Here is a 22,252-nt window from a genome sequence, read left to right as displayed (position 1 = left end):
GCCTGCCCGCCCGGGCTGAGCAGACCCGAAAGCATCTGCCTTGCCCAGAGGAAAAGCGCCTATCGCGACTTGCCGATACCGGTCGGCTCCTGTGGTCTGCCCCACGCCGTCGTGCGCGGATGCCTGCTGAGCGAGCCGGCTTCCAGACGGGAGACGATCCCCTGCGCGGAGGCCGTGGGCTTGTTTCAGTAGTAAATACATTTCCATTTTAAAAAAGTATCGTAAACCCTCGCTGTGGTACTCGACCGCGCGTTCCTTCTGTTCCCGTCTTGTCGCTGCTTACCTGATGGATTCGTTAGCCCAGCCCCTGCCCTGTCGCAATCCCCTCGCTCTAAATCACATTAACAAGAAAATGATAAAGCATGAAACAATTAAAACGCTCAAAACACGTGAAACTCAGTAATGCCACGGCTGCCTTGGTCCGGCAGGCTTAGAACACCCAGCAGATCTGCTGCGTGCTTTGCAGACACGTAAGTTTATACTTCACAGCCTCTGTTGAAGATACATTCAGGCTTCCAAGAGCAGCCCTGATCTCTGCTACCCAGTAAATAAATGTTTATAGCTCAAAACTCATTTGTGAGCTCAGCTACTTCAGGAGGCATATGATGTTTTGTGTCCTGTGAGGTTCATTTATCTAAACGTGTAGGTTATAGCTGATTTTTTTTTTTTTTTAAATAAGGACTGAACATGCCTTCCTGCACCCACAAGGGGATCCAAAATGTGCATTTAAGATAACAGATTTCACTGCTTCACTACAGTTTACTGGAGTGCATGTTGATCCTTGCTCCCTTCTTAGATACAAGTGCCAGATTGCAAAACTTCACTGCATTTACATGTGCAACTGCTACAGGTTGGCAGATTTGGGAGAAAATAAATGCATAATGGCTGTTACAAAGCTGTGATTATAAAGTGTATAGAAGGATTTGATTACTGCGCAGGAAGGACAGGGTGATTCAGCTAAATTTGGAAAGTCAGTGTTTGTCATCTAAACTATATGAAATATTTGTGTGGATACTCATTCGCAGGTGAGGTGGCCTTAGTTCTAGGACATGGCACAGTTCATAGATCAGAGTGCTTACATCTTTTCACACATGGCTCTGAAAGCACACTAGCAAGAATGCCCTCTGACCTGAATACAGCAGGAGACCAGGCAGATGTCCAGTGTTTCCCAGGTCATTTTGCCGTGGATGCATATGCAACACTCAAGATCCTAACAGGGTTCCAGCCCAGCTGATTCATTGCCTCACTCTGCACCAGCAGGGCTGAAACGCATAAACAGCATCAGAACAATTCAGGAAAGCTTTACTAACAGAAGTAAATCTATCGAGGCTGAAAGTTAAGCAATCAGAAGTTAGAAGCAGCCAAATTTCATAGTGAATGAAGTTGCTGCAATGTCAGTAGCTGCAGAAGCTGTAGATGGATGCAGAGAAGGAGTGGGTATGGAGGTTTCTCAGTCTGGCAATAAAATTCAATGCTGCAGTTAAGACGGCAGCCTCTCCCTGGTTTTGCATTATTGTTTTTACATAGTGCTATTTCTGCCCCTCGCTTTTTGCAGGTGGATACTTATTATGAACTTCTAATCTTGCCTGCCACCCAAGTTAATTCCATGTTAATTTTGCTAACAAGTGTCAGATGTTTGCTCACAGCAGATTTAATTGGCTGAAGTTGGAAGCCTCAGGTTCAGTCCAAGACTCTGGAAGATTCTTCTAATTTTCACCTCCAAAGGATCATCCCTTGTGCGCTGCCCCAAGCCTGTCTCTTCTCTAGAGAGACAATCTCACCATGTATTAGATTTAGAACAGTTAAAGAAAAAATTGTAAGAAATATAAGAAAACCACAGTGGTCATCAGATATGACAGAAGAAGTAAGCTTTATTTCTACTCACTAAAGAAAAAGAAGCTTTAATAAGGCTCTGTTGCTTTGAGTGGATGTTTTGCCTGGAAATTTGTTTCCAAGAGATCTGAAGTTTGTAACAAATTTCTTTTGCCAACTGAGTTACAAAAGACATGGATTCATGTAGCTCTCATCTTCTTGAAGATCGCACACAGATATTTTAAGATGTGCATCAAAAGACCTAAACCACCAGATGTTTTAGCTGATTTTGTTTAAAAGCTGTTCTTCAATTATGATAAATGTGTAAGTCTCAAGTGAAAGAAATGAAATTGTTTCTGCATTTAAATAAAAGAGCACTTTGTAAGCCCTGCCCTATCACACAGGAGGAAGGAAGAAAACATTGCAAGTATATTGTATATTGGCAGGACTCTCACATGTCCCAAATCTGTTTGCAAGACAGCATCTCTTTTGCTACCAGGCAACTTGTCATCCACATTGAGGCATTTGGTCAGTATTAGAGAGGGACAATTCAGTGTCTGTCATCTGAAAGTATATCCTGCAACATTTCACTTTCCTTATCAGGTTTCCATACAGGTAATATACATATCCTAATTAACCACTGGGACTCAACCAGATCCCAGAATGGTCTGCCACATACATACATACATCTCCATTACATCACCATTTTGTGACATATTTAGCTGTGGCTTAGACAGTACAGGAATGAGAATTTAACTTCTGATTTCACATGACCAAATTTTCATCTTTTTTCAGCTGCAAACATATCACGGGGCTTCCAGACGCTTTCCTGCCTCTAAAGGCCTTTGTGCTTCCTTCTGCATAATACAGAAGCTTCTATGGCATGCATAGCTATGTGACACCAAATCTTCATTGCTCACAGGTCATCTGTTGACATCAACAGGACTATTCATGTGATAAATGACTGGGTTTCATGTCTGCAAAGATGCAGAACTGGACTAGGTGTTTCTGGGCTTCATGTAATGAGCAATCACTCTTATGTGGTTTGTAACTGATGCCAAGACATCAGCTCCCCTTTGTGCCCTATGGAGCCTATTTCTTTTGCATACCCAGCTTCTTATCTGCGCAACATACCTTGCTGCCTAATAACTACACAGTTAAATTATTTTAGGGAATGTGCTGGGATTTTTAAGTTTTGTAGTAGCAGATGTCATCTGATTCTGCATTTAGACAGGAGAGATTTCAATATAAAGGAGAGGGGATCATGAGATAAAGGGAGCTTAAATGAGAAGAAGAGATAGTATTAAATAATTTAACTTGAAAAGAACAAAGATATTCAGGATGAACAAGATAAAGAGAGGTGTTAATTATAAATAGGAAAGTTGAGGAGAAAAAGTGGAAATATATGGGACAGTTTACAACGCATTTATATTTCTCACAAGCACTTAGTGGCATGATCTCAGATTTTTCAGGTGCTTGAAGAGATTGATATACTGATCCCGTTAGCTGGTTTTCCGTATAGAAATGGAATTCACAACTGTTATTTCATCCTGGCCTAGGTCCTTATACTGTTTCAGGCATCTGCAAGGGATCTTTCAATTGTTGCTACTGGATGTTAGTAAATACCTGTGAGCATTTTGGTATTACCAGATGTGAGACTTACTACCATTAGCAAAATGCACTAATAGGAATTATGTACAAGTTCAATTTAGAACAGTGCTTAATGGGACTTAAACACACATATAGGTATGCTTTTCTACATAGGAGCTTAAAGATGATAAAAGGTTTTGTGATTATATGGGTTTATTTCTGTAACAGTACTATTTCCCACACCCTCCACCCCCAAGGCTTTAAATGCATAATGATGAGGGGATTTTAACTTGTAACAAAGGATCCTCATGTTTAGGTATCTAAAAATAAGCATTTTTTTTTTCTTTATTTAAGAGCCTATTGTGAAATTTTCATGCACTGATCTTAGACATCAAGAAAATTTAAAAGGCAACAAACAAGACTTTGCTGATCCTTTTCCTAGAACCTGCTTGTTCTTACAGAGAAACAGAACCTGGCTTAGTGCTGCTCTGCTCATGATAGTCTCTTTCCTTCTCCTCCTAGACCTTTAAGAGGCCATATAGATTAGAGAAATTTTCATGTTTGCACTTGAAATATGGTTTCCCGGTAGACAGCAGGGCTATAATGGATTCAGAAGGTTGGATTAAAAAAAAAATTAAAAAAGAAGAAAGAAAACCAAAAAGCAACTAGCATAATAAAGCTGTTCTCAGAGCACATTATGGGCTTCTTTAGCTGCAATTTAAAAACATCAAAAATTTTTTTTTTTAGTGATGAAAAGCTGTCCATATTTAAACCTGAAAAATGAAGCTGAGAACATGAAATTGCTTCTCTGGATGATTTCACAATGAAGAACTGGAATTAACTGAATTAGTCTGTTAGTAAGACACTTGAGAGACATGTTTTTTTCTCTTTACACTTACAAAAATAACCTTCTAGTATTACAATAGTCATACCAAAACACCTAAAAAATGAGCAGTCTCAATATAAAAACCTCTGCTGTATATTGCAGTATAAAAATCTTCCAAGAGAAAGGACAGCCCATGCTCCAAATTTCATATTCACTTAGCTGAATGGAAGGTAGGGCTTTATTTCTCTTGTGTCTGTCACTTTTGAGTTTAACATTACAAAAGAGTTTAAAAGTGCAGAGAGACAGGGCAAATTCACTAGTTTCTGGAAGGGAAAATGCCAGAGAAGTTGTCCTTAGACTTTCACAGATTTGTCAGTTTGACTTCATCCTGCTACAGCACCTGTTCCTTCATGCCCCTTGGATGTTTGCATGTCATTGCCATGGCATGTCTTCACCACAGGCCAGGATGCAGCTCTTCATCAGTCTGGATAAAAGCCAAATACGTTCCCCAGACTGACTATGGCCAGTTTGGTCATTTAGGAGACTAGAGTCTCAGGATCAACATGGTATGCAACAGAAAGATGCAAGCATGAACACATCATTTGTGCTTAGCTTGGCATATTGACTTCTGTTGACTATTTTGAACATCAAATCATGTTCATAACTTTACAGCCTGACCATTTAGTCCTCACCAGCCATGATTTCCCCCTACAGAATGGAAACCAAGCAGCTTGTTATACATATTAGGGTATAGATTTACAAAGGATGGTTTTGCCTGCTCTTCCCTTAGTTAATCAGACCTTTCTTAAAATGCTAATAGGGGAGCTTACAGTCATACTTGCAGTCAAGTAACTGTAGTGCATATACACTTACCAACCTCACTTTACTGTAGTCCTTGTTAGTACCAGCTGCAGTAATTAATACCATAGATGATTCGGTACAAATGGAGGCCACCAGGCCAAAGCTGCCAGGAGATCCCCACTAGCAGTACTCCAAACTGAGTTAAAAATCAAACTCCTCCTCCACCTCCTGCAGACATCCTCACAAGTCCTCTCCTAGAGAGGCATGAGGACACATTAATAAATGGGTCTGATATGCCTGATATTGATCAGGTTCACTTCTGTCTTCCCTTCCCCCCCCCCCCCAAGGTTTCGGAACTTTCCCCCCTCAGAGTTAATCAGAAAAATTATCTCAAATGTGAAAGAAGACTCCCCCTAAAAAATGAGTAGTAAAGTAGGGAGATAAGGTATTGGGAAATACACCAAATAAGAAAAAAATATATCCAGAGAGGAAGAGGTTCTTTAAAAGCTATCTAATAACAAATCAGCTATTATATCTGTCAATACAGGGAAAAAAAAAAGGAGGATGCTGAGAACTATTCATCCTGCAATCTGTGGCATTAATAAATGATGAAGTATTAAGGAAACTGGGACACTTTGTACTTAAAAAAAATATCATATAAGGACAAGGGAATAAAGCTGAACTAAAACTAAGGACATGACTCTGTATTGCTGGCAAATAATGACATAAATGAAAAACAAAAACATGGAAGCAAATACATGAAGGCAAGACTTTTACATCTCTGGCAAATCAAGTGCTTGAACACCATCACTTGTTTCTTTGGCACAGCCACTGAAGTTGCTAAACCCTCCGACTCCTCCCTTCTCTCATGCTCAGCATCTGTTCCATGCCTTTGCAAGAACATTGCTGAAGAGCTGTACCTCTGGGATACTCTGTCCTCTGCTTCCTTTTCCCAAGGAAAGAAAGAGTTATTCTTCTGTGAACTTTAAGTATTCCTACAACATAATCAGGTTTCACAAAGACATCCAAGTAGCACTCTTCACTGCCTAACATCTATCCAGTTTATACCACACAACTCAGGTCGATTTTGTGTTGTTCTTTTCACAAGTCTCATCCAATCTCACCCATTTCTTTCCATATAAACAACTTTAATGCCAGAGCCTGTGCTTAACAACAGAAGGAAGGAACTCTTCTTGTAGGTGCAAGTTATTCAGGAAGTGCAGCAGGGAGGCAAAAAACAAGAACAGAGGTGGGGAATGATCATCTGGTTGGGGTTTTGGGGTTTGTTTTTTTTTTTTTGTTGTTGTGGTTTGTTTGTTTGGTTGGTTTTTTTTGCAGCAGAACCTAGGGAGGCTGTAGTAGGTAGGACCTTATATTTCCTTTAGAGGATGTGCATTAAGCAGAGTTCTACCCTGATTCCTTTAAGGAAGTGGGAGAGTTACGATGGTGTGTTTTCCCACTGAGAGCATTTCTAAGCTTTCCTCATAGGAAGATTTCCATTTGGTGCATTCTTAAGTAGATCAAATGTAAAGGAAAATCCCAGTTCAGAATTAATTGGCATATGTTTTTTTCAGAAGCTGGAGGGATTTTGATTTTTTTTCCTTCTAGATGGACTTACTTCTGCAATCCCCCATTTCAAGTTGTACCCAGGACAACCTGTCTGTGAAAGCATGCAAGCACAAGGCCTGCAGCAAAATACGTCTTTTTGGTTTCACCTCTACACCCTTTACTCAGACAGATACTTTACAGTGTGGTGTCCATGGCCCATGTTTATTCCAGCTTTTTCTTGCAGTCTTTACTTCCTTTTGTTACGTTCTTACTGTGGGTACAGAAGCACAGAGAACAAGTTGTATTTGGAATTAAGTATTCCCAGCATCCCTGCACACTCACAGTCAGCAACTAAAGCAGATGCTTTGGGGGTGTAAAGATTCCTTGTCTAAAGGGGTCCAGAACAATACTTCACTTGAAAATGCTTCATACCTTTAGCTCCAGAATCATCCACACCATGTGCTTGCTTCCCCTTATTTTTATGAAAGAAACCAAAGGTTCTTCTACTATGACAATCCACTGTCCCCTTTAGTCATACTTCTGCTCTGAGAAAATAATTTACTTCTAAACATAGCTGACTGTCCTGGGCTTAAACCATGACACTGACCAAACAGCACATCCTCTGCTTAAGCACCACCATTCTTCCTCCACACAGGTATTTGCTTTTCATCTCCCATCCAGCAACTATCTATGTCTACAGCAATCTTTATCCGAGTCACACAGTAATAATCATTGCTTATATACAAGATCCCTTGTGTACTGTATGTTAATGTCTGGCTGGTAATTTAATGGCACCTCTAGGCATAAACAAAAGTTTATTAAAACAGTAAGTGAAATGTTCCTAAAGACTGGCCTGCATTTTTAATTTTCTATTCAGTACTCCAAAATACAGAGCCAGCCTTCTTATGCATAAAGCAAGCTACAGAGTCAACACCAAGTAACACCATTTTGCACAACCTAGAGGAATAGGATAGTTCATTTATATTCAAACCCCTTCTTTTCTGATCATCTTTAACAAATGACAGCCAAACAAAATTCAGACTGATTATTAGGAAATGTGTACAACTCCAGGGAGCAGCAGCATATTGATTAGTGTTCAAATTATTTGTCAGTTGTTAGATAGGAAGACACATGGCAACTAAAACCTTAAATTCTAGTCAGTAGTTGGCAGTGTCCTCTGTAGTTAAGATTGAGGCATGTTCTGAACTTTGGGCATGTAGAAGTGACACCATTCCTTCCCTGTGCTTATCTCTTCATTTGTATGAACTTATTTTACAGATGATTTTGTGCTTTAAAAATCAGCAGGTTTCTTGAAGATAAAAATTCCTTGAAGTCAGTAAAATACACATAATATGTGTCAGCTAGTACATTACTACACATTTACAGTGGGCAAGTAGGTAGAGAAATTCTTTGACAATATTTAAGCAGAAACATCAAATGATTTTCCCATTTCAGGTTAAGTATTTGAGACATGAAAAAAAAATCAGCTGAAAATTTGGGAAAATTCACTGTGGAGATACTAATGAACAATTGAGGGGCTCTGCTTTTACTGAGTCTCATTTCAGATTCCGGCCACATTTCCAGACTCCAATGACAGTTCTCCTTCCATTCTTCCACTGTAATTTAGCATATGCTAAGGACCCTGAAGCACTATGCAGGTCGCAGGGCACATGACCACCTATCTCCATACCGAAACATGACCAAGTTGTGCTCCATTGCCCACTGCACCATTTGGTTTCCACAGGAAGGAAACAGGAGCATTCAGGCTGAAGTGAAGGTAGACAGACATGCTCCAACAGATCCCACTGAAGTGATTAGAGCACTAGGACTTTGAGACCCAGAGTAAATACAAATTTTGCCAGCTCTTTCCTCAGAGCATTGATGCTTTTGTCGTAACTTACAATATTTGCCTACTTGCCACCATCAAGGGACTCGGGCAGCTGAGAAGTCTCTTGCAAACAGCACCAGCAAGAGCTAGCAAAGGAGGAGAAAGACTACAAGTATCTCAGAAGAAAAGCTTGCAAAACAAATCTTTTAATGCCTGCACAAAATAAAAACTTGTCTTGTAAAAGATAAAAGCATTCATGGCTTTTTTTCGTGGCATTCTTCAGTGCTACACACAGGTCAGGGGTTTTTTTATTTTAAATGTAAGAAAAATGTATTTTAAAAACCCAGTCAAATACAAATAGATTTGCTACTTCCCTGTTAACCTGCAGAGATTGGTGGTATTCTTTATTTATGGCAATATGATTTTAGCATTTTAAAAAAACAGACTCTTGTAGGTTTTACTGTCTTGTTTAGGAATAGATGTGAAAGCTTTGGGCATTCAGCAGTAAGCACAAGATCCTGTCTTGCACAAACATCTTTTTTGTCTATCACAAATTGGTGCACTATCATAAATCAGCCCCAAAATATTCAGACATAATGGACTATATTTGCAAACAAGAGCTTGCAGGATCTGGCCCATAACTTAAAATTAGGTACATTAACAGTGCCTTTGGCACCTTCAGATCCAACGTGGCAGTAAGTCCCCAGAATCCTCATGGAGGTCAAGGGGTCTTCCACATAGGAGAGGAATTTTTATTCAAACCGTTCCCCCACATGGGACATTCATTGTAAAGCTCTCTTGTATATTTTTTCTTCTAGAGAAGAGGATAACAGTTTAGGACCCTTACCATTAAAGGCAAGAGTTTGTTCCTATTATAATCTCCATAGTTGTGACTTAATAAATTTTTAATATTGTACTGTCTATGCAAGGTGCACTTTTCATCTCTGCTGCATAACAGCTGTGAAGATACAAGGGCTGAAATTTTAGCCCCAGTTCAACAGAGCACTTTCACACATATATAACATGCTACAGCTGGTGAAGAGGCTGATTTACTTAAATGCTCTACTGAGTTAGAGACCTATGACCTTATACCATATGTAACTTTAAATTGAGTTAATAACAATTATATGTATGCAATGACAAACCACTGCCTTTTTCATTCCAGGAACAGAAAAGAATACAAGAAATGTTGGTCAGAGTCTGGAAGTTTTGCATATTCATACTTCCCACAGTTGTTAAGTATTTGAAAATTCAAGTAATGAGCATACAATACTCTGGCTGCCTTTGTATTGCTTGGGGGTTTGATATTCAAGTAATATCTCTACAGAAACCATTCTATCAAGTCAGGTTTTTTCCCCTCAAATTGAATTAGCACTTGTACATTGAAGTTTTCAACATCACCCATAAGATTTTTCAACTTGTCAAAAGAATCTGCATGGTCTCTAACCATGAATAAAAATGATTGCAGATATCATCTTTATTTCAAGTTTTATTTCCTGGGATTAATTTAATTGATTGTGCTGGTGGCTTATTAAACAGCTGCTGAAATAAACAGACCATTTGTCTTTCTATGTAAACATATGGGTACCTCATTTAATTATAGTTCATACTAGCACTGGGAAAAAAAAAACAAAAAACAACCCACAAAGAGAAAGCCGAAAATACCCTGTTTTCCAAATTGCCACCATAGACATGAAATTGTAAGACTCCTATCATAGCAATAAAACCTGGCTCATTTTCCTCTTGCTGATTTAATAATTCTTTTATCATACTGACAAAGAATAAGGTTCAGTAGATTATATATACCGTAACTTTATATATATCTATATATGTACATATATATCTATATGCTTACAGAAGATATCCATGGTTTTGTCCTTGTCCAATACAACTAGGAGTAGCTCCATAAATCTTTACTTCAGTATAACTCTCACTTTATGCTTTGCAGACCTAACCCTGATTTGCATCCATTATTACAATCACATTACCCCTGCTTTATAGCTGTGTAACAGATCAGGATCTAAAACAAAACCTGTAGGTAAAATACAATGGAATACATACACCTTTGGCTTTGACACGCATCTTTACTTCCCCAGACAGCTCTAGTAACAAAAATAGCATTGCCAACAGGAAATAAAAGGAAGAAATCATTCCAAATAATTCTTAAACTCTTTTGTAAAAATTATTTAGTTCCTTTAAGATCCTTGGACATTTTGATTTTCTTAGCTATTCTCTTTATAAAAAAAACAAAAAAAAACCACAAAACCACAGCAATATAGTAAGCAGAAGTAAACGGAGCCTCTAGCACTGTAAGTATGGAAAAAGAATCACTTCTGCAATAAGATTCTCGAAACCTATAGGTACATATAGGATCTGTCATTAAGAGCCTTTTTATGCCTAGATAAGCACCATTCTTAGCAGCATGCATGTGCAATACAAATGAAATATTAATAAGCAGCACACAGTTGCATCCAAACAGAATGAAAGCTGCACACATAAGACTTGTTCCGTTACACAGAGCCTTAGCTTCTCCCCCTCTACTACCCTACCCCTGCCAACCAGACCACTTCATCAGTTTCCCGTCCCAAGCTTTCAATGAAATGAAGCACACATACACGATTTGCTACAAGTCAAGGAGGGGAGCAAAGCTGCCATGCAACACCCAACAAGAGTCAGGGTGAGCAAGTGACAAAGTGAATACTTTATGACTAGTTCCAGTTTTGAGGCTGTCAGAAGACCTTGGAAAAAGAAGAACAATATCAATGTAACTAGGATATGATTGATGTGAAGAGCTTTTGGGAGCCAGACCAAACAAAACACACCACCAAACGAACAGGTATTTCAAAGCCAGGAAACCAGGGTCCAGATTCATCTGTGCCATCCACCTCTGCTTAGATGACATCATTTACTGGTGTGAAAGGTCTCCAGCAGTGCAACCTAGCCTTGCAATTGCTCTCAGAGGAAAAAAAAAAAAAGGGGGGGGGGGGAGGAGGGAAGGTGGAAGAGTTAAAAAAGAACCTTACAATTTCATTACACAGGAAATATCTGGCCAACAACAACCTGAAGCTTGAATCCTGAGCTTGAATTCAATAAATATTCACTTTGCCTTACAGTATCCTGGTGCATCATTGTTTTCAAAAACAAAAGCCATGTCCTAGAGGTCACACATACACATATCTACCCAGACACATACAGATGGCCAAACTACTTCAGCTCAGTCTCCTCACTGGGTTCAAACTCTGCTCCTTGTGAGAGCTGCAGAGGAAATTAGAATAGCCACATATGTAAACTCTATGCTGTTCTCAGTCTCATACTAGATTTAGAAAGCAAACCAAAGATTTGCTTTTAAATGATACATGGATGAATATCCCACTTCAAGTAAATAGAATCTGGTGTTAGTAAACTTACCATTAAAACTGCTCAAAACTTCAGAAAGACAGCAAAAAATTCAAAAATGGCCACACAACACCATTGGCACCAGTTGCTGAAAGTAGTTATTCATTTAATGACAAAATTAAGTTATTCCCATTTTCTCAGATCAGTATATAATTTGAGGAGCTGTCTACCTTGGGATAATCTGTTTTTACCCCTAACGGAGGAACATAAAAATTCTAATCAGTTTTCAAATCTCAGGAGTCCAAAGAACATTTGCATTTCTGCATAAAGAAGGACCTGCTATAGAAGAATAAAATGGCAGTGATTTGGACTATATGAACTAGGGTAGGATGCTGCTGTGGTCAGTTCCTCAACAGGATTTGCTACGCTTGATAAGACCTACCTTCTTTCAACCCCTCCTCTGGAATGATGCCAGCTGTAATTATACATTATAATGAGCAAGAATCTTGAATTCACAGTAGAGCAGTGAAGTTGTTTTTCCTCACCTTCAGTAATGTATTTCTGCCCTTGTTTTTCATCTTTCCTGTGTTGTTTTGTAGTTTGTGTCAAACAAGTCTCATTCTTCTCATTACAGACAAAAATCTCTGCTTGTTGAAGTGCTGAGAGTGCTAATTCTTGTTGTTCTCACTTGTTACAGAAAACCTCTTGCCAAAGGAACAATTTGGCTTAAAATATTGTAAACAACCTCTCCTCCTTTACCCGCTACCACAAAGTCTGTTTTCATAAACAGTATGTCTTGTCTGTTCAAAACAGCGTAACTAGAAGTTGCCATATCAAATACATTTATGGAAGATAGCAATAAAGAAATATCTTGACAGACTAATGATGACCTCCCACAAGCCAGGCACTTACAAGGCTTGCTTTCCTGCTTAGCAGATTAAAAAGTAATAGGCGAGTGTCTCAGTTTCCACTCACTTGTCAAGTGTAATACCTGCCCTATGGGCTACCATGAAAATAAAAATCAACCTCAACATAGAGATGGCTACCAAATAAGCTAGTCTGACTCCATGGAACATGAAATGGTCAGGTTAATGTCAGCTTTTAAGGGACACCAGAAAAGACTGAAAGTACACAAGAAAATGCAAACTTTTATTTTCTTTTTCTGGATTTCTATATAATTTCTTTCAGTTTAAAGACAGGTTGGAAAGAACCAGTTTTGCTAAGGAAGAGGGACTAGCTTTTTATCTGAGTATTTGGTCTGGTGCCTAAACGTTAGTCTCTTGCACACTGCTTCCCATTTGAGTAGCAAAGGCAAGTTTAAAGACAGAATGTAAACCAGAGAGTAGTACACTCTAAAGAAGAGTGCAAATGACAATTTAAAGAGTAAAGAAGGCTAATTTCAGTAGCACTTTGCAGAGGAATAACACCTGGACCAGTGTACAGTTGCAGCTAGAACTTTGCCACTGAGTTCACTGGGTTTATGACAAACTGCCTGAGAGTCCTGCAGGGTTGTTTGAGTGGGTAAACACTGGCAGGAGTAAGCAGCTATACATTGACTGCATGACTGGAGCTACAGGCAGTGCCCACAGGCACACATTAGGTCCAGTTTTGCTTTGTGTCATATCTGTAGGAGCTCAAGTGCTGCCAAGCGAAGCCCAGAAGGATTAGAGGTGATAGTATCTCCTTCCACATATCAGCTGGAACTTCTCATTTTGCTATGTATTATATTCCACGAAGATCCCACTGCATTTCATATCACATAACACACAAATAGAGAACACCATTTTTTTTCATAATGCAGCATATTCATTTAAAATTATTTTTCTAGCATAAGGAACAAATACAGTTTAAAGCTAAGTACTAACCTCTTAAAATACAAATGCACTTAAGCATGAAAGGACTAATAAGAACCTTATGAAGTTCAACAAGACAAGTGTAAGGTCTTGCACCAGGGTAAACACAATCCAGGACTGCAGAACAGGCTGGGATCTACTTGGCTGGGGAACAGCTCTGTGGAAAGGGACTTTGGAGTCCTGGTGGACAACAAGGTCAATAGGAGTGAACAGTGTGCTGCTGCAGCAAAGAAAGCCAACAGGGTGCTGGGTTACATCAACAAGGGCATCACCAGCAGAAATAAAGATGTCATTATTCCATTCTAGTTATTTTTGGTCCCCACTAAATGAAAAAAGATGTGGGCAGGCTGGAGAGGGTCCAGAGAAGGGCCACAAAGATGATCCAATGACTGGAGATCCTGCTCTATGAGGGATGTTTGAGAGAAGTGGGTTTGCTCAGTCTTGAGAAAAGAAGGCTCAGGGGAGACCTTATCACCCTGCTCCAGTATTTAAAAGGTGGCTACAAAGAAGATGGAGACTCCCTTTCTACAAGGAGTCACATGGAAAATATGAGGTTAATGGGCACAAGTTACTCCCAGGTTGATTCTGACTGCACACAGGAGGAAAATTTTTCACAGTGACAACAATCAGCCGTTGGAATAGTCTCCCTATGGAAATGGTGGATTCCCCAACATAAGACACTCTTAATATTCAGCTGGACAGGGTGCTGGGCCATCTTGTCTAGATCATGCTTTGCCAAGAAAGGTTGGACCAGATGATCCTTGAGGTCCCTTCCAATCTGGCATTATAAGATCCCATGACAGCTATTAAAAACTAAAGCTAAAATTAAAAACAACTAAAAACCTGTAATCATTATTTAAACAAGCTTATACAATTCCTAATAAAAGTAGAGGGGGTGGAAAATGCCTTATGTCCGCCACTTAGAAATTCACTGCCCTATGGGCTTGCACCAAGATTACCATCACTCAGTCCCAAGCATTCAAACTGGAGGCAAAATGAAGTTCACTCTTTGAATTTGATTCATTCTTCCAAACTTCAAAGCTGGGCAGAAAGCCTTGGTAGAAAAAGGTGAAGAGTAAAATCTTGATTCTGTTCAGGTTAATAAAGTGCTATAAACAACTGAACTTAATCTTAGCTTCAGTTTCCTATTCAAAGTCCTGACCTTGCTGAAGTCCTGTTAGCATTTCCAAAAATAGCAGAGACAGTTGCATTTCTGCTAAAATAACCTCTGCATTAGAGCACGTGGGTTTCTCAAACGGGTCCCAAACCCACCTGCCAACACTGCCAAAATGAATTTAATTGGACAAAACTCCTGCTGATGCCCACTGAAATCCTCCTCCATATGGGAATGAGCAAAGCAATCTGCAACAGCTGGGCTTGAGGCTTTTCCCCAGAGATCAGGATTACTGTTTGAAAATGGGAGAGCAGAAATCTTGCCCTAAAAAGCACTTTCACCACATGAACTGGGAAAAAGCAAAACAAAAAAACCAAACCCAAACCAACTGGAATGGTGCTAGACCAAGCCATGGTCAAAGCAGGGTTGTGCTTAGTATCTGACACTTAACAATGCCATTAACTTCCAGGTACCTGTATTTTGTTAGGAAGATTTGTGATTGTTTATTAGTAAGAACACAGCTTTTGTCACTTCTGAGTGAGATACATGGGTACATGTCCTAGAGGGTTTAGAGGTTTGGGTTTTTTCCACTGGAGTGTTTAGAGAAGTTCCCACTTTTGTTTTCTATTTTACCAGCTGTATTTCCCTGCACCAGGTGCATGGGCTACTATTTATTCATCACTTTGCTTTATTAAGATACAGTTCAGGTTTTCACCTGTGTTGTATGTTTTGCAACCATGAAATATGGATCTAAGATTCAAAAGACACAAGAGTGTAAAGAACCTTTCATACACTCTCTGCTTTCTGAAGAAACTGCAGCACATACAAGAGCAGTTCAGCAGCGCAGAGCTGTTACCTGTGACCTAAAATAGCATCTAATAGAATTATTTTATATTTCAGCATTGTTATGCTGGAATAAATATAGAGCTGTTCATATTTTCATCATGTTCTGATAAAATCCCAGGTCTGACAGTGTATCTCAACGAGAGAGTCCACATGAAATATGTTGCTAATTATTTATACACCTCTTCAAAGGCTCAGTGCTTCTACTTGTACTTCTTGCTACTCTTACCTACCCAAGCCCTAAAGCTGTTTTTCAATCACTGAACTGAAACCCCTTAGAGTAACAAGTTTATAATAGAGGTTCATAAACCTGGCAGTGATTAACAGCATGGGTTAATCAAATGAGTGTAGAACAGGCTTTTCCCCCCTTTTCTTTAAAGGAAACTGGCCCCAAGTGTTTTTCCCTTATTGCTACGTGGAAATAAATTTGCAATTAACTTTTACTTATTGGTGTCGCAGCAGCCTCTGAAGACCCCAGCCAGAAGCAAGCACAGTTGTGCTTTTCAGCATGTAAAGGCATACCACAAGACAGCAGCTGCTCTGAAGAGCCAACAACCCAGCACCATCCTGCAGCTGAGCCCCAGTGATGGCTCAGAGGACCAGGCATGGGTAGAGCCCAGCTCTGCCAGGACCCACCCCTGCCTGAAAAGGAGCAGGCAGCTTTGTGCTCATGTGTCATCCTACTTACTAAATAAGCTACCTGATGATTTAGAATTAAGAGGAATTATCCTGCATCAACATCTGTCATTCAGCTTCTTATGAAAGTAACAAGGACCAAATGCACCTACTGCCAAACCTACTATGTTCAATTTACTCCAAGAACGACAGGACAGTTTCCAACATACTCCACACAGGGGATTAGTATCCAATTTCAGCTTTTTGCAATTAAACTCTCACTAAACATGAATTCATGATGGGAAAGGTGGGCCTGTGGCCATTATAAGGCTGAATAGCAGCTGGGCCAACACAGCCTGAGCTTCCCAAAACTTGGAACCAGCCAGAAGCTTCAAATAGGAAACAAAGTTCAGTGGCTTCTTTCTAACCCCCAAACACACTGTCATTACTAGCCACAGCGCATTTGTTCAGAGTTTTCTGGAGCATGGTCTTGAAAGAAGTGGGACTAAAATCTTTGTTTAATTCAATTCTGATAGGGAGAAAAAAGAAATTCCTGAACAGAGTTAGCCAAGTGCAGGGATGAAAAGTAACTTTTGAGTAAGTACTGAAATGTATGGTATTTGCTTCACCTCACTGAGTCAGTGTTTCATTTTCTTGTGTTAACTGCTTCTGGAAATTACAAACTCAAAACACCCACAGTCACTGAAGTTAACAAACTGAACCCAGACACCTAACACCACCTCTGGGGACTCTGCCTTGCAGTTACGAAAACCCATGCTTGAGTCAGACTTACTGTTATCAGCTGAGTTTATGATAATAAAGCCATCACATTAACGCAGCCTAAACTTGTCCTCCTGCTTGACAGCTCACCCTTCTCACAAGGTCCTGGTGGCACACACTGGCAGCATGCACCTTGAAACCTCTGCCCATCAGGAACCTCTCCAGTCATCGTACGGGTGCTCAGTGCTGGAGTATCCAAGTGTCACTACAGGGGGTACATTAAGCAGTGCAAGTAATGACTGACACAGGGCAACTATGCTCCCTTACCTTCACCCCAACCACTTAGCTCATATTTTTTCCTCCTGCCCAGACTGTCATGTTTCTATAGTTCTCTTCTGTTTTGTTTCTTTTCAGATGTTGGTATGAGATTAAATGCTTCAGCTGAACACAAAGACAACTTTGTATCAACAAGTCAACTAAGTGTGTGGGACCTGAGGTAGAAGGTAGTAAACATCAGTCACCAGTCCCTGGGACCAGTCCTGAAAAAAAAGATTTTCCATTTGCAGAGGCAAGGATTAATGAAAACAGAGTTTAAAAACACCATCCCCTACAGCACTAACTTTCATCCCACTAGAGGAACAAAAGTCTTCATTCTGATGACTTAGTAGTCTATTTTTAACCCTCCATCACCAGGTTCTTGTTCTTCTCTACTGCTTTTCCTCTGAAACATAGGCCTAATTGAAAAACAAGTTATCTTCAGAAGGCTTATGCTCCCTGCTCACACCCTGCACTGCCATCACCTGAGATCCCGCTATCCCCTACCTGCTTTAAAATGGTTTGATGGTTTGTCTTCATGACAGATTATAGCAATTAGGAGCAGATTAAAAAAAAAAAAAAAAGTTATTTGCAGATAAGCATAAACTATCAGTGGAGTTCAAGCAAGTTCTGAACAGCACAGGACATTTTTAGCAATCCGAAGCAGACATAGACAACTCAGGCCACAGTTACTTCTCTTTGGCTCATCACAGAATTCATACTAACATGGGCTAACATAAGACAGGAATTTCCGCTTGCATAATACAAAGAGGGGTGATATTTTCAAAACATGACAGTGTGTATACACACTAAGCAACTAAGATTTTATGGTTTCTGTTTTCAGTTATTTCTTTAAGAAAAAACAAAAACAAACAAACAAAAATTCATTAAAAAAAACAAACAAAAACTAAACCAAAACAAGATTGTAAATTTCACTTAGCAGCATCTTAATTTTAGTAGTGCTAGTACAGCCTAAGTCCCTCTTGGAGATTCAGGTAAAACTCATTTGATGGCTGGTGTCTGACTTGGAAGGAGCTTTGCCACAAGAAGAAGAATGCACCACCCAGCTTTCATTTATCATTTCCACAGCTTTTGCTTTCCAGATGCCTGTAGCACCTTAAGTGCATGAAGTCGCTGAATAAGGGGAAATGCAGCCACTATTCATACAGATACAAACATCTCTTGTTTTCCACCACTTCATGTGTAACACCTTGATTTGCACACACACACAAAAAAGTTACCATGATTAAAAATTAAACAAACATGTATGGCAATACCACACAAAATGGAATAGTGAATGCAGCCTGGCTTAAAAACCAGCTGTAACGTTGGACTGCCTCTTTAAAATAGGCAGTCTTGCCAAACAACAGTACAGGAGGTGGTGTACCTGAGCTCTCAGAAGAAAGCTACCCAGCTATTCCCAGGATGGTTGAATTTCTTAAGAACATTGAAATGTTCAGAGCATTCACATATGTGTTAATTCAGCAAAGATGCTTCAATTCACTCAGTTATTTCTGGCTTGAAGGGAATCAATAAAAGCAAATCTAGCCATGTACCTCTGCAGAATGAGTGTTTCTTCCCTCCCTCTTTATCCAGCTTGACCACTTTATACACACATAGTGGTACTGGTAGGTTCAGAGCCCATGCAGCAGCTCCTACCATTGCCTGATGCACTGTCACTACCTCTCACACCACTATAACGCACACATAAAATCAGTATCAAAATACTACCAAGAAAGACATTGTGCAGGTACAGAAGTCTGCTGTCCCCTCAAAGATCATCCATTTTTATTATGTCAATTAGGCATAGAAAATAAATTCACCAACCCTCTAAAAATAAGATCCCTCACTAAACTCCTCTATGGAAAACACCAGTCCAGAGTACGCATTTACAGTTATAAATCTTTGGTGAAAATGGGATTTATAAGGGCTGTGCTGATACAGCTTACCTACAAGTCTGTGAAAACAACAGCCACGTGTAGAGAGCTCTCCCCCCTAAAACACGATAATAGGGAGAGTGAATATCTACAGGAATCTTCCATCTTTTGCAGCAGGCCCCAAAACAGTGGTGTTGCAAACCAGCCCTGTCCCCTTCCCTAACCAGGGTTCTCCCACCCACGGAGCACAGGCTTCCCCCCAGCTGGAACACAATATGGGATCGAATAAGCCCAATTTTTTTGATGACCTTCTTCTTCTCACTTGCCAGCAAGATGATATTCTTTCTGCCCACCTGTTTTGTGGTCATTTTCACACACACACTTTCTCCACACCTTTTAGCATCTAGATCAGCTGGGCTTTGCTACTAGGAAATTAAGTTGCTCCGGCCTCCAAGGACATAGCAGTTACTTGTCAGGTTTCTGAGCTTTTCTGGTCTTTTGGTTAATGTGTAAGTCTTCTAGGTAATTGGCAAGCACAGATTGAACCATCTTCTTTCTAGACTGACATGTCTCTTGCCCTTGGGGCATTTTTATTTTTCTTAATAAATTAACATGCCCACTCTTACATAAAAATCACAATATAGCAATCTGCAACATACTGTGACATGCCATGAGGTGTCATACTGGGGACATGGAAGGACATGAGGTGTAACAGAGAAACAAAGTAAGAACTAAACCATGTTTCATTCAAAGACTTAACCTCTCTCACATGATCCTTGCAGTGGGTGGGTTGCAGTGCTCTCCTGGATATCTCAAAGAGGGTTTGCTTCTGGCTCCGGTTGAGAAGGCAAAGGAATTTCTCTTACTCCCTGGAAATCGGCAGCAAGGGAACTGTCCCGGGGCACCCCGGCCCTGCCATCCCAACCGGAGCAAACCTTCAGCGGCTCCCCAGGGTCTGATCCCGGTTTTACCCACGGGAGCACGGCCAGGCGCCGGCTGCCACCAGCCCCTGCCGCCCTGAAACATCGGAGGGGAGGGGGAGGGGAAGGAGAGGGAGAGGAGAGGGAGAGGAGAGGGAGAGGATCCTGAGCCCGTCTTCCCGGCGTCTGGGCTGCCTCGGCCTCCAGCGAAAAAACAGGGAGCAGCCCCCCGGAGAGTGCCCCAGCTGTATCCATAGGGATGGAGCAGCCACCCGTACCCTTCTCACCCTGCGCTGGGGACACTGGCGGCTTCCCCCCAGCCGATGCTGCACCGCCGGTCACCACCACGGGCAGAGCGCGCCCGAGTCCATCCCTCCTTATTAAGAGCCATTCCACAGCTATCAGCACTTAAAGCAGACAGGTTTTAATGATGGTAAAAGCTTTGTCAGATCCAGCACTCTCATTCAAAAATACTCATAAATGCTATTAAAAAATGTATCGAACTAAAATAAATAAATAAATAAATAAATTCTTCCCACCCCACCCCCCACCCCCAAGGCAAAAAAAAAAAAAAAAAAACACCCAAAAAAACAGCCCCACCACTTTGGCCTGCTTTGGGCTACAGTGTATGAAGCCAGCAGGAATATTTCCAGAAACAGGCAAGCACACTGGGAGCTCAAGTCACTGGGAAAGACAGGGATGCTGGGACGTGTTAGAAAGTGTTGCCTCCGTCTCCTGGATATGCAGCAGCAAGTTGACTTACTCCAGGAAAATGTGCTGGCTGAAACAAGAGAAACAAATGTATTTTGCTCAAAGAAGTTCACTGTGTCAGGGTACCTGCCAGTCTATGTCACTGCTAAGGGTTAACAAGTGAAAATACTATTTGGTGCTATATTTACCATATATACATAGCAACAACAGGCACGCACATGGACGTATGCAGCTTGATATTTGAAAGCTTTAAAATGACAGCCTCTTTGGATTATCCGCTATCTCCCCAGTCAAAACAATCAGTAAACAGGTTAAGCACAAATTCAGTTCAGCCCAATTCAGCAAAATACGTATACCAGGAGATGCGGATAAGAGTTCATCTGAGTAAATGCCTCTGCAGGAGTTTGTGTTACAGACAACTGTGCAGCCTGCATTTTGAACACTGTATTAGATCGGCTACTTATGTCAGTCAGTTACTAATCTCTTGCCCCCCTTTTTTTTTTCCTGGGTATCATTTATTTTCTGTCTTATTTTGTCTTTATTTTCATAGTCCTGTTTTCTGCTCTGTCCCCTTTTCTGTGTGTGTATTTGGAGTTCTTAACACAGAATCATTTCATCAGGTTTGATGTTACTGCCAAACCTCCCATTGATCAGTTTGATTGCCTTTGGTAACAGATTTCACTGGAATTCAATTGCTGCTTCAAGACTGGAAGAGCTACATGACAACATACTCCTAACAGGCTGTTTCCAGTAGGAAATGTCAGTAGCAGCTGCAGAGGCATTTCACAATATGATTTCATTGTATTAACAGTCTTCAGAACATACAAAATTTCATTTATAAAAAGGGAAAGGAAAACACAGGCAGATATCTGCCCATGCTCTGTGTGTGAAGGGAAGGGCTTTGATGTGTGCCCAAAGGTTGTAGGGAAGGTGGAATGCAATTCTACTGAATTTTAACCTCCCAAAAAAAAGAAGAGGATTGTGATTAGCTTTGAATAAAATGTAGACAAGCATCTATGCCCACATGTAAGGTGGACATACCCCCCCCCCCCAACCATTACCATTGCTCTTATGCACAGATATATTTTTTGAGAATTTACTAAAATCTGGTTTTCAAGGAGGATGAGCCTGTAGATTAAGTCTGAGCTCAGCATGCCTGGTCCTGTGGGAACAGATGCTTCACCATGTGTCTAGTATTTCTAGCAAACACTGGTCCTAGTGGGCCTGCCTTATCAGCAGGGTCGAGTCTCATGATCGTCTGATCATATGGACATATAGTCAAAGAGAGAGAACGGGTTAATTCACAGTTTCCACTGCTTTTTCAAGAAACAAGACGTGTCCATGCAAAACCTCAACAAAACTGCCCATGGAAAGCACAGAACATGCCATGCTGCACACCAAATACCACAGCTGTACCTTATACACCTCTCACATGGGGCCACAGAATGCTGTCTAGCTAAGGAAGTATTTTAGCACTGTTTAGTGACTCTGAGTTACAAACACCAATCCAGTGACACAACTGTTAAATCACTTTTAAAATGGC

General features: G+C 40.5%; 1 protein-coding gene across 1 annotated transcript in view; it reads right to left on the bottom strand.

Annotated features, from left to right (window-relative positions):
- SLC10A7 (solute carrier family 10 member 7) overlaps nt 1-20,363 on the bottom strand; it is a 164,636-nt gene extending 144,273 nt beyond the window's left edge. Inside the window, exons 1-2 of the mRNA XM_062602823.1 lie at nt 20,286-20,363; nt 19,839-19,911 (exon numbers count right to left, since the gene is read on the bottom strand). The gene's annotated coding sequence lies outside the window, so the exon portion shown is untranslated. The remainder of the gene's footprint in view (nt 1-19,838; nt 19,912-20,285) is intronic.
- Nucleotides 20,364-22,252: the final 1,889 nt, after the last annotated feature.

Source organism: Pezoporus occidentalis, unplaced genomic scaffold, assembly GCF_034315485.1.
Source record: "Pezoporus occidentalis ecotype Australia unplaced genomic scaffold, CSIRO_AGI_Poc_V1 ctg79, whole genome shotgun sequence".
NCBI classification, from domain to species: Eukaryota; Metazoa; Chordata; class Aves; order Psittaciformes; family Psittacidae; genus Pezoporus; species Pezoporus occidentalis.
The sequence above is the reverse complement of the archived record's forward strand: the minus strand, read 5'-3'. Positions and strand labels throughout refer to the sequence as shown.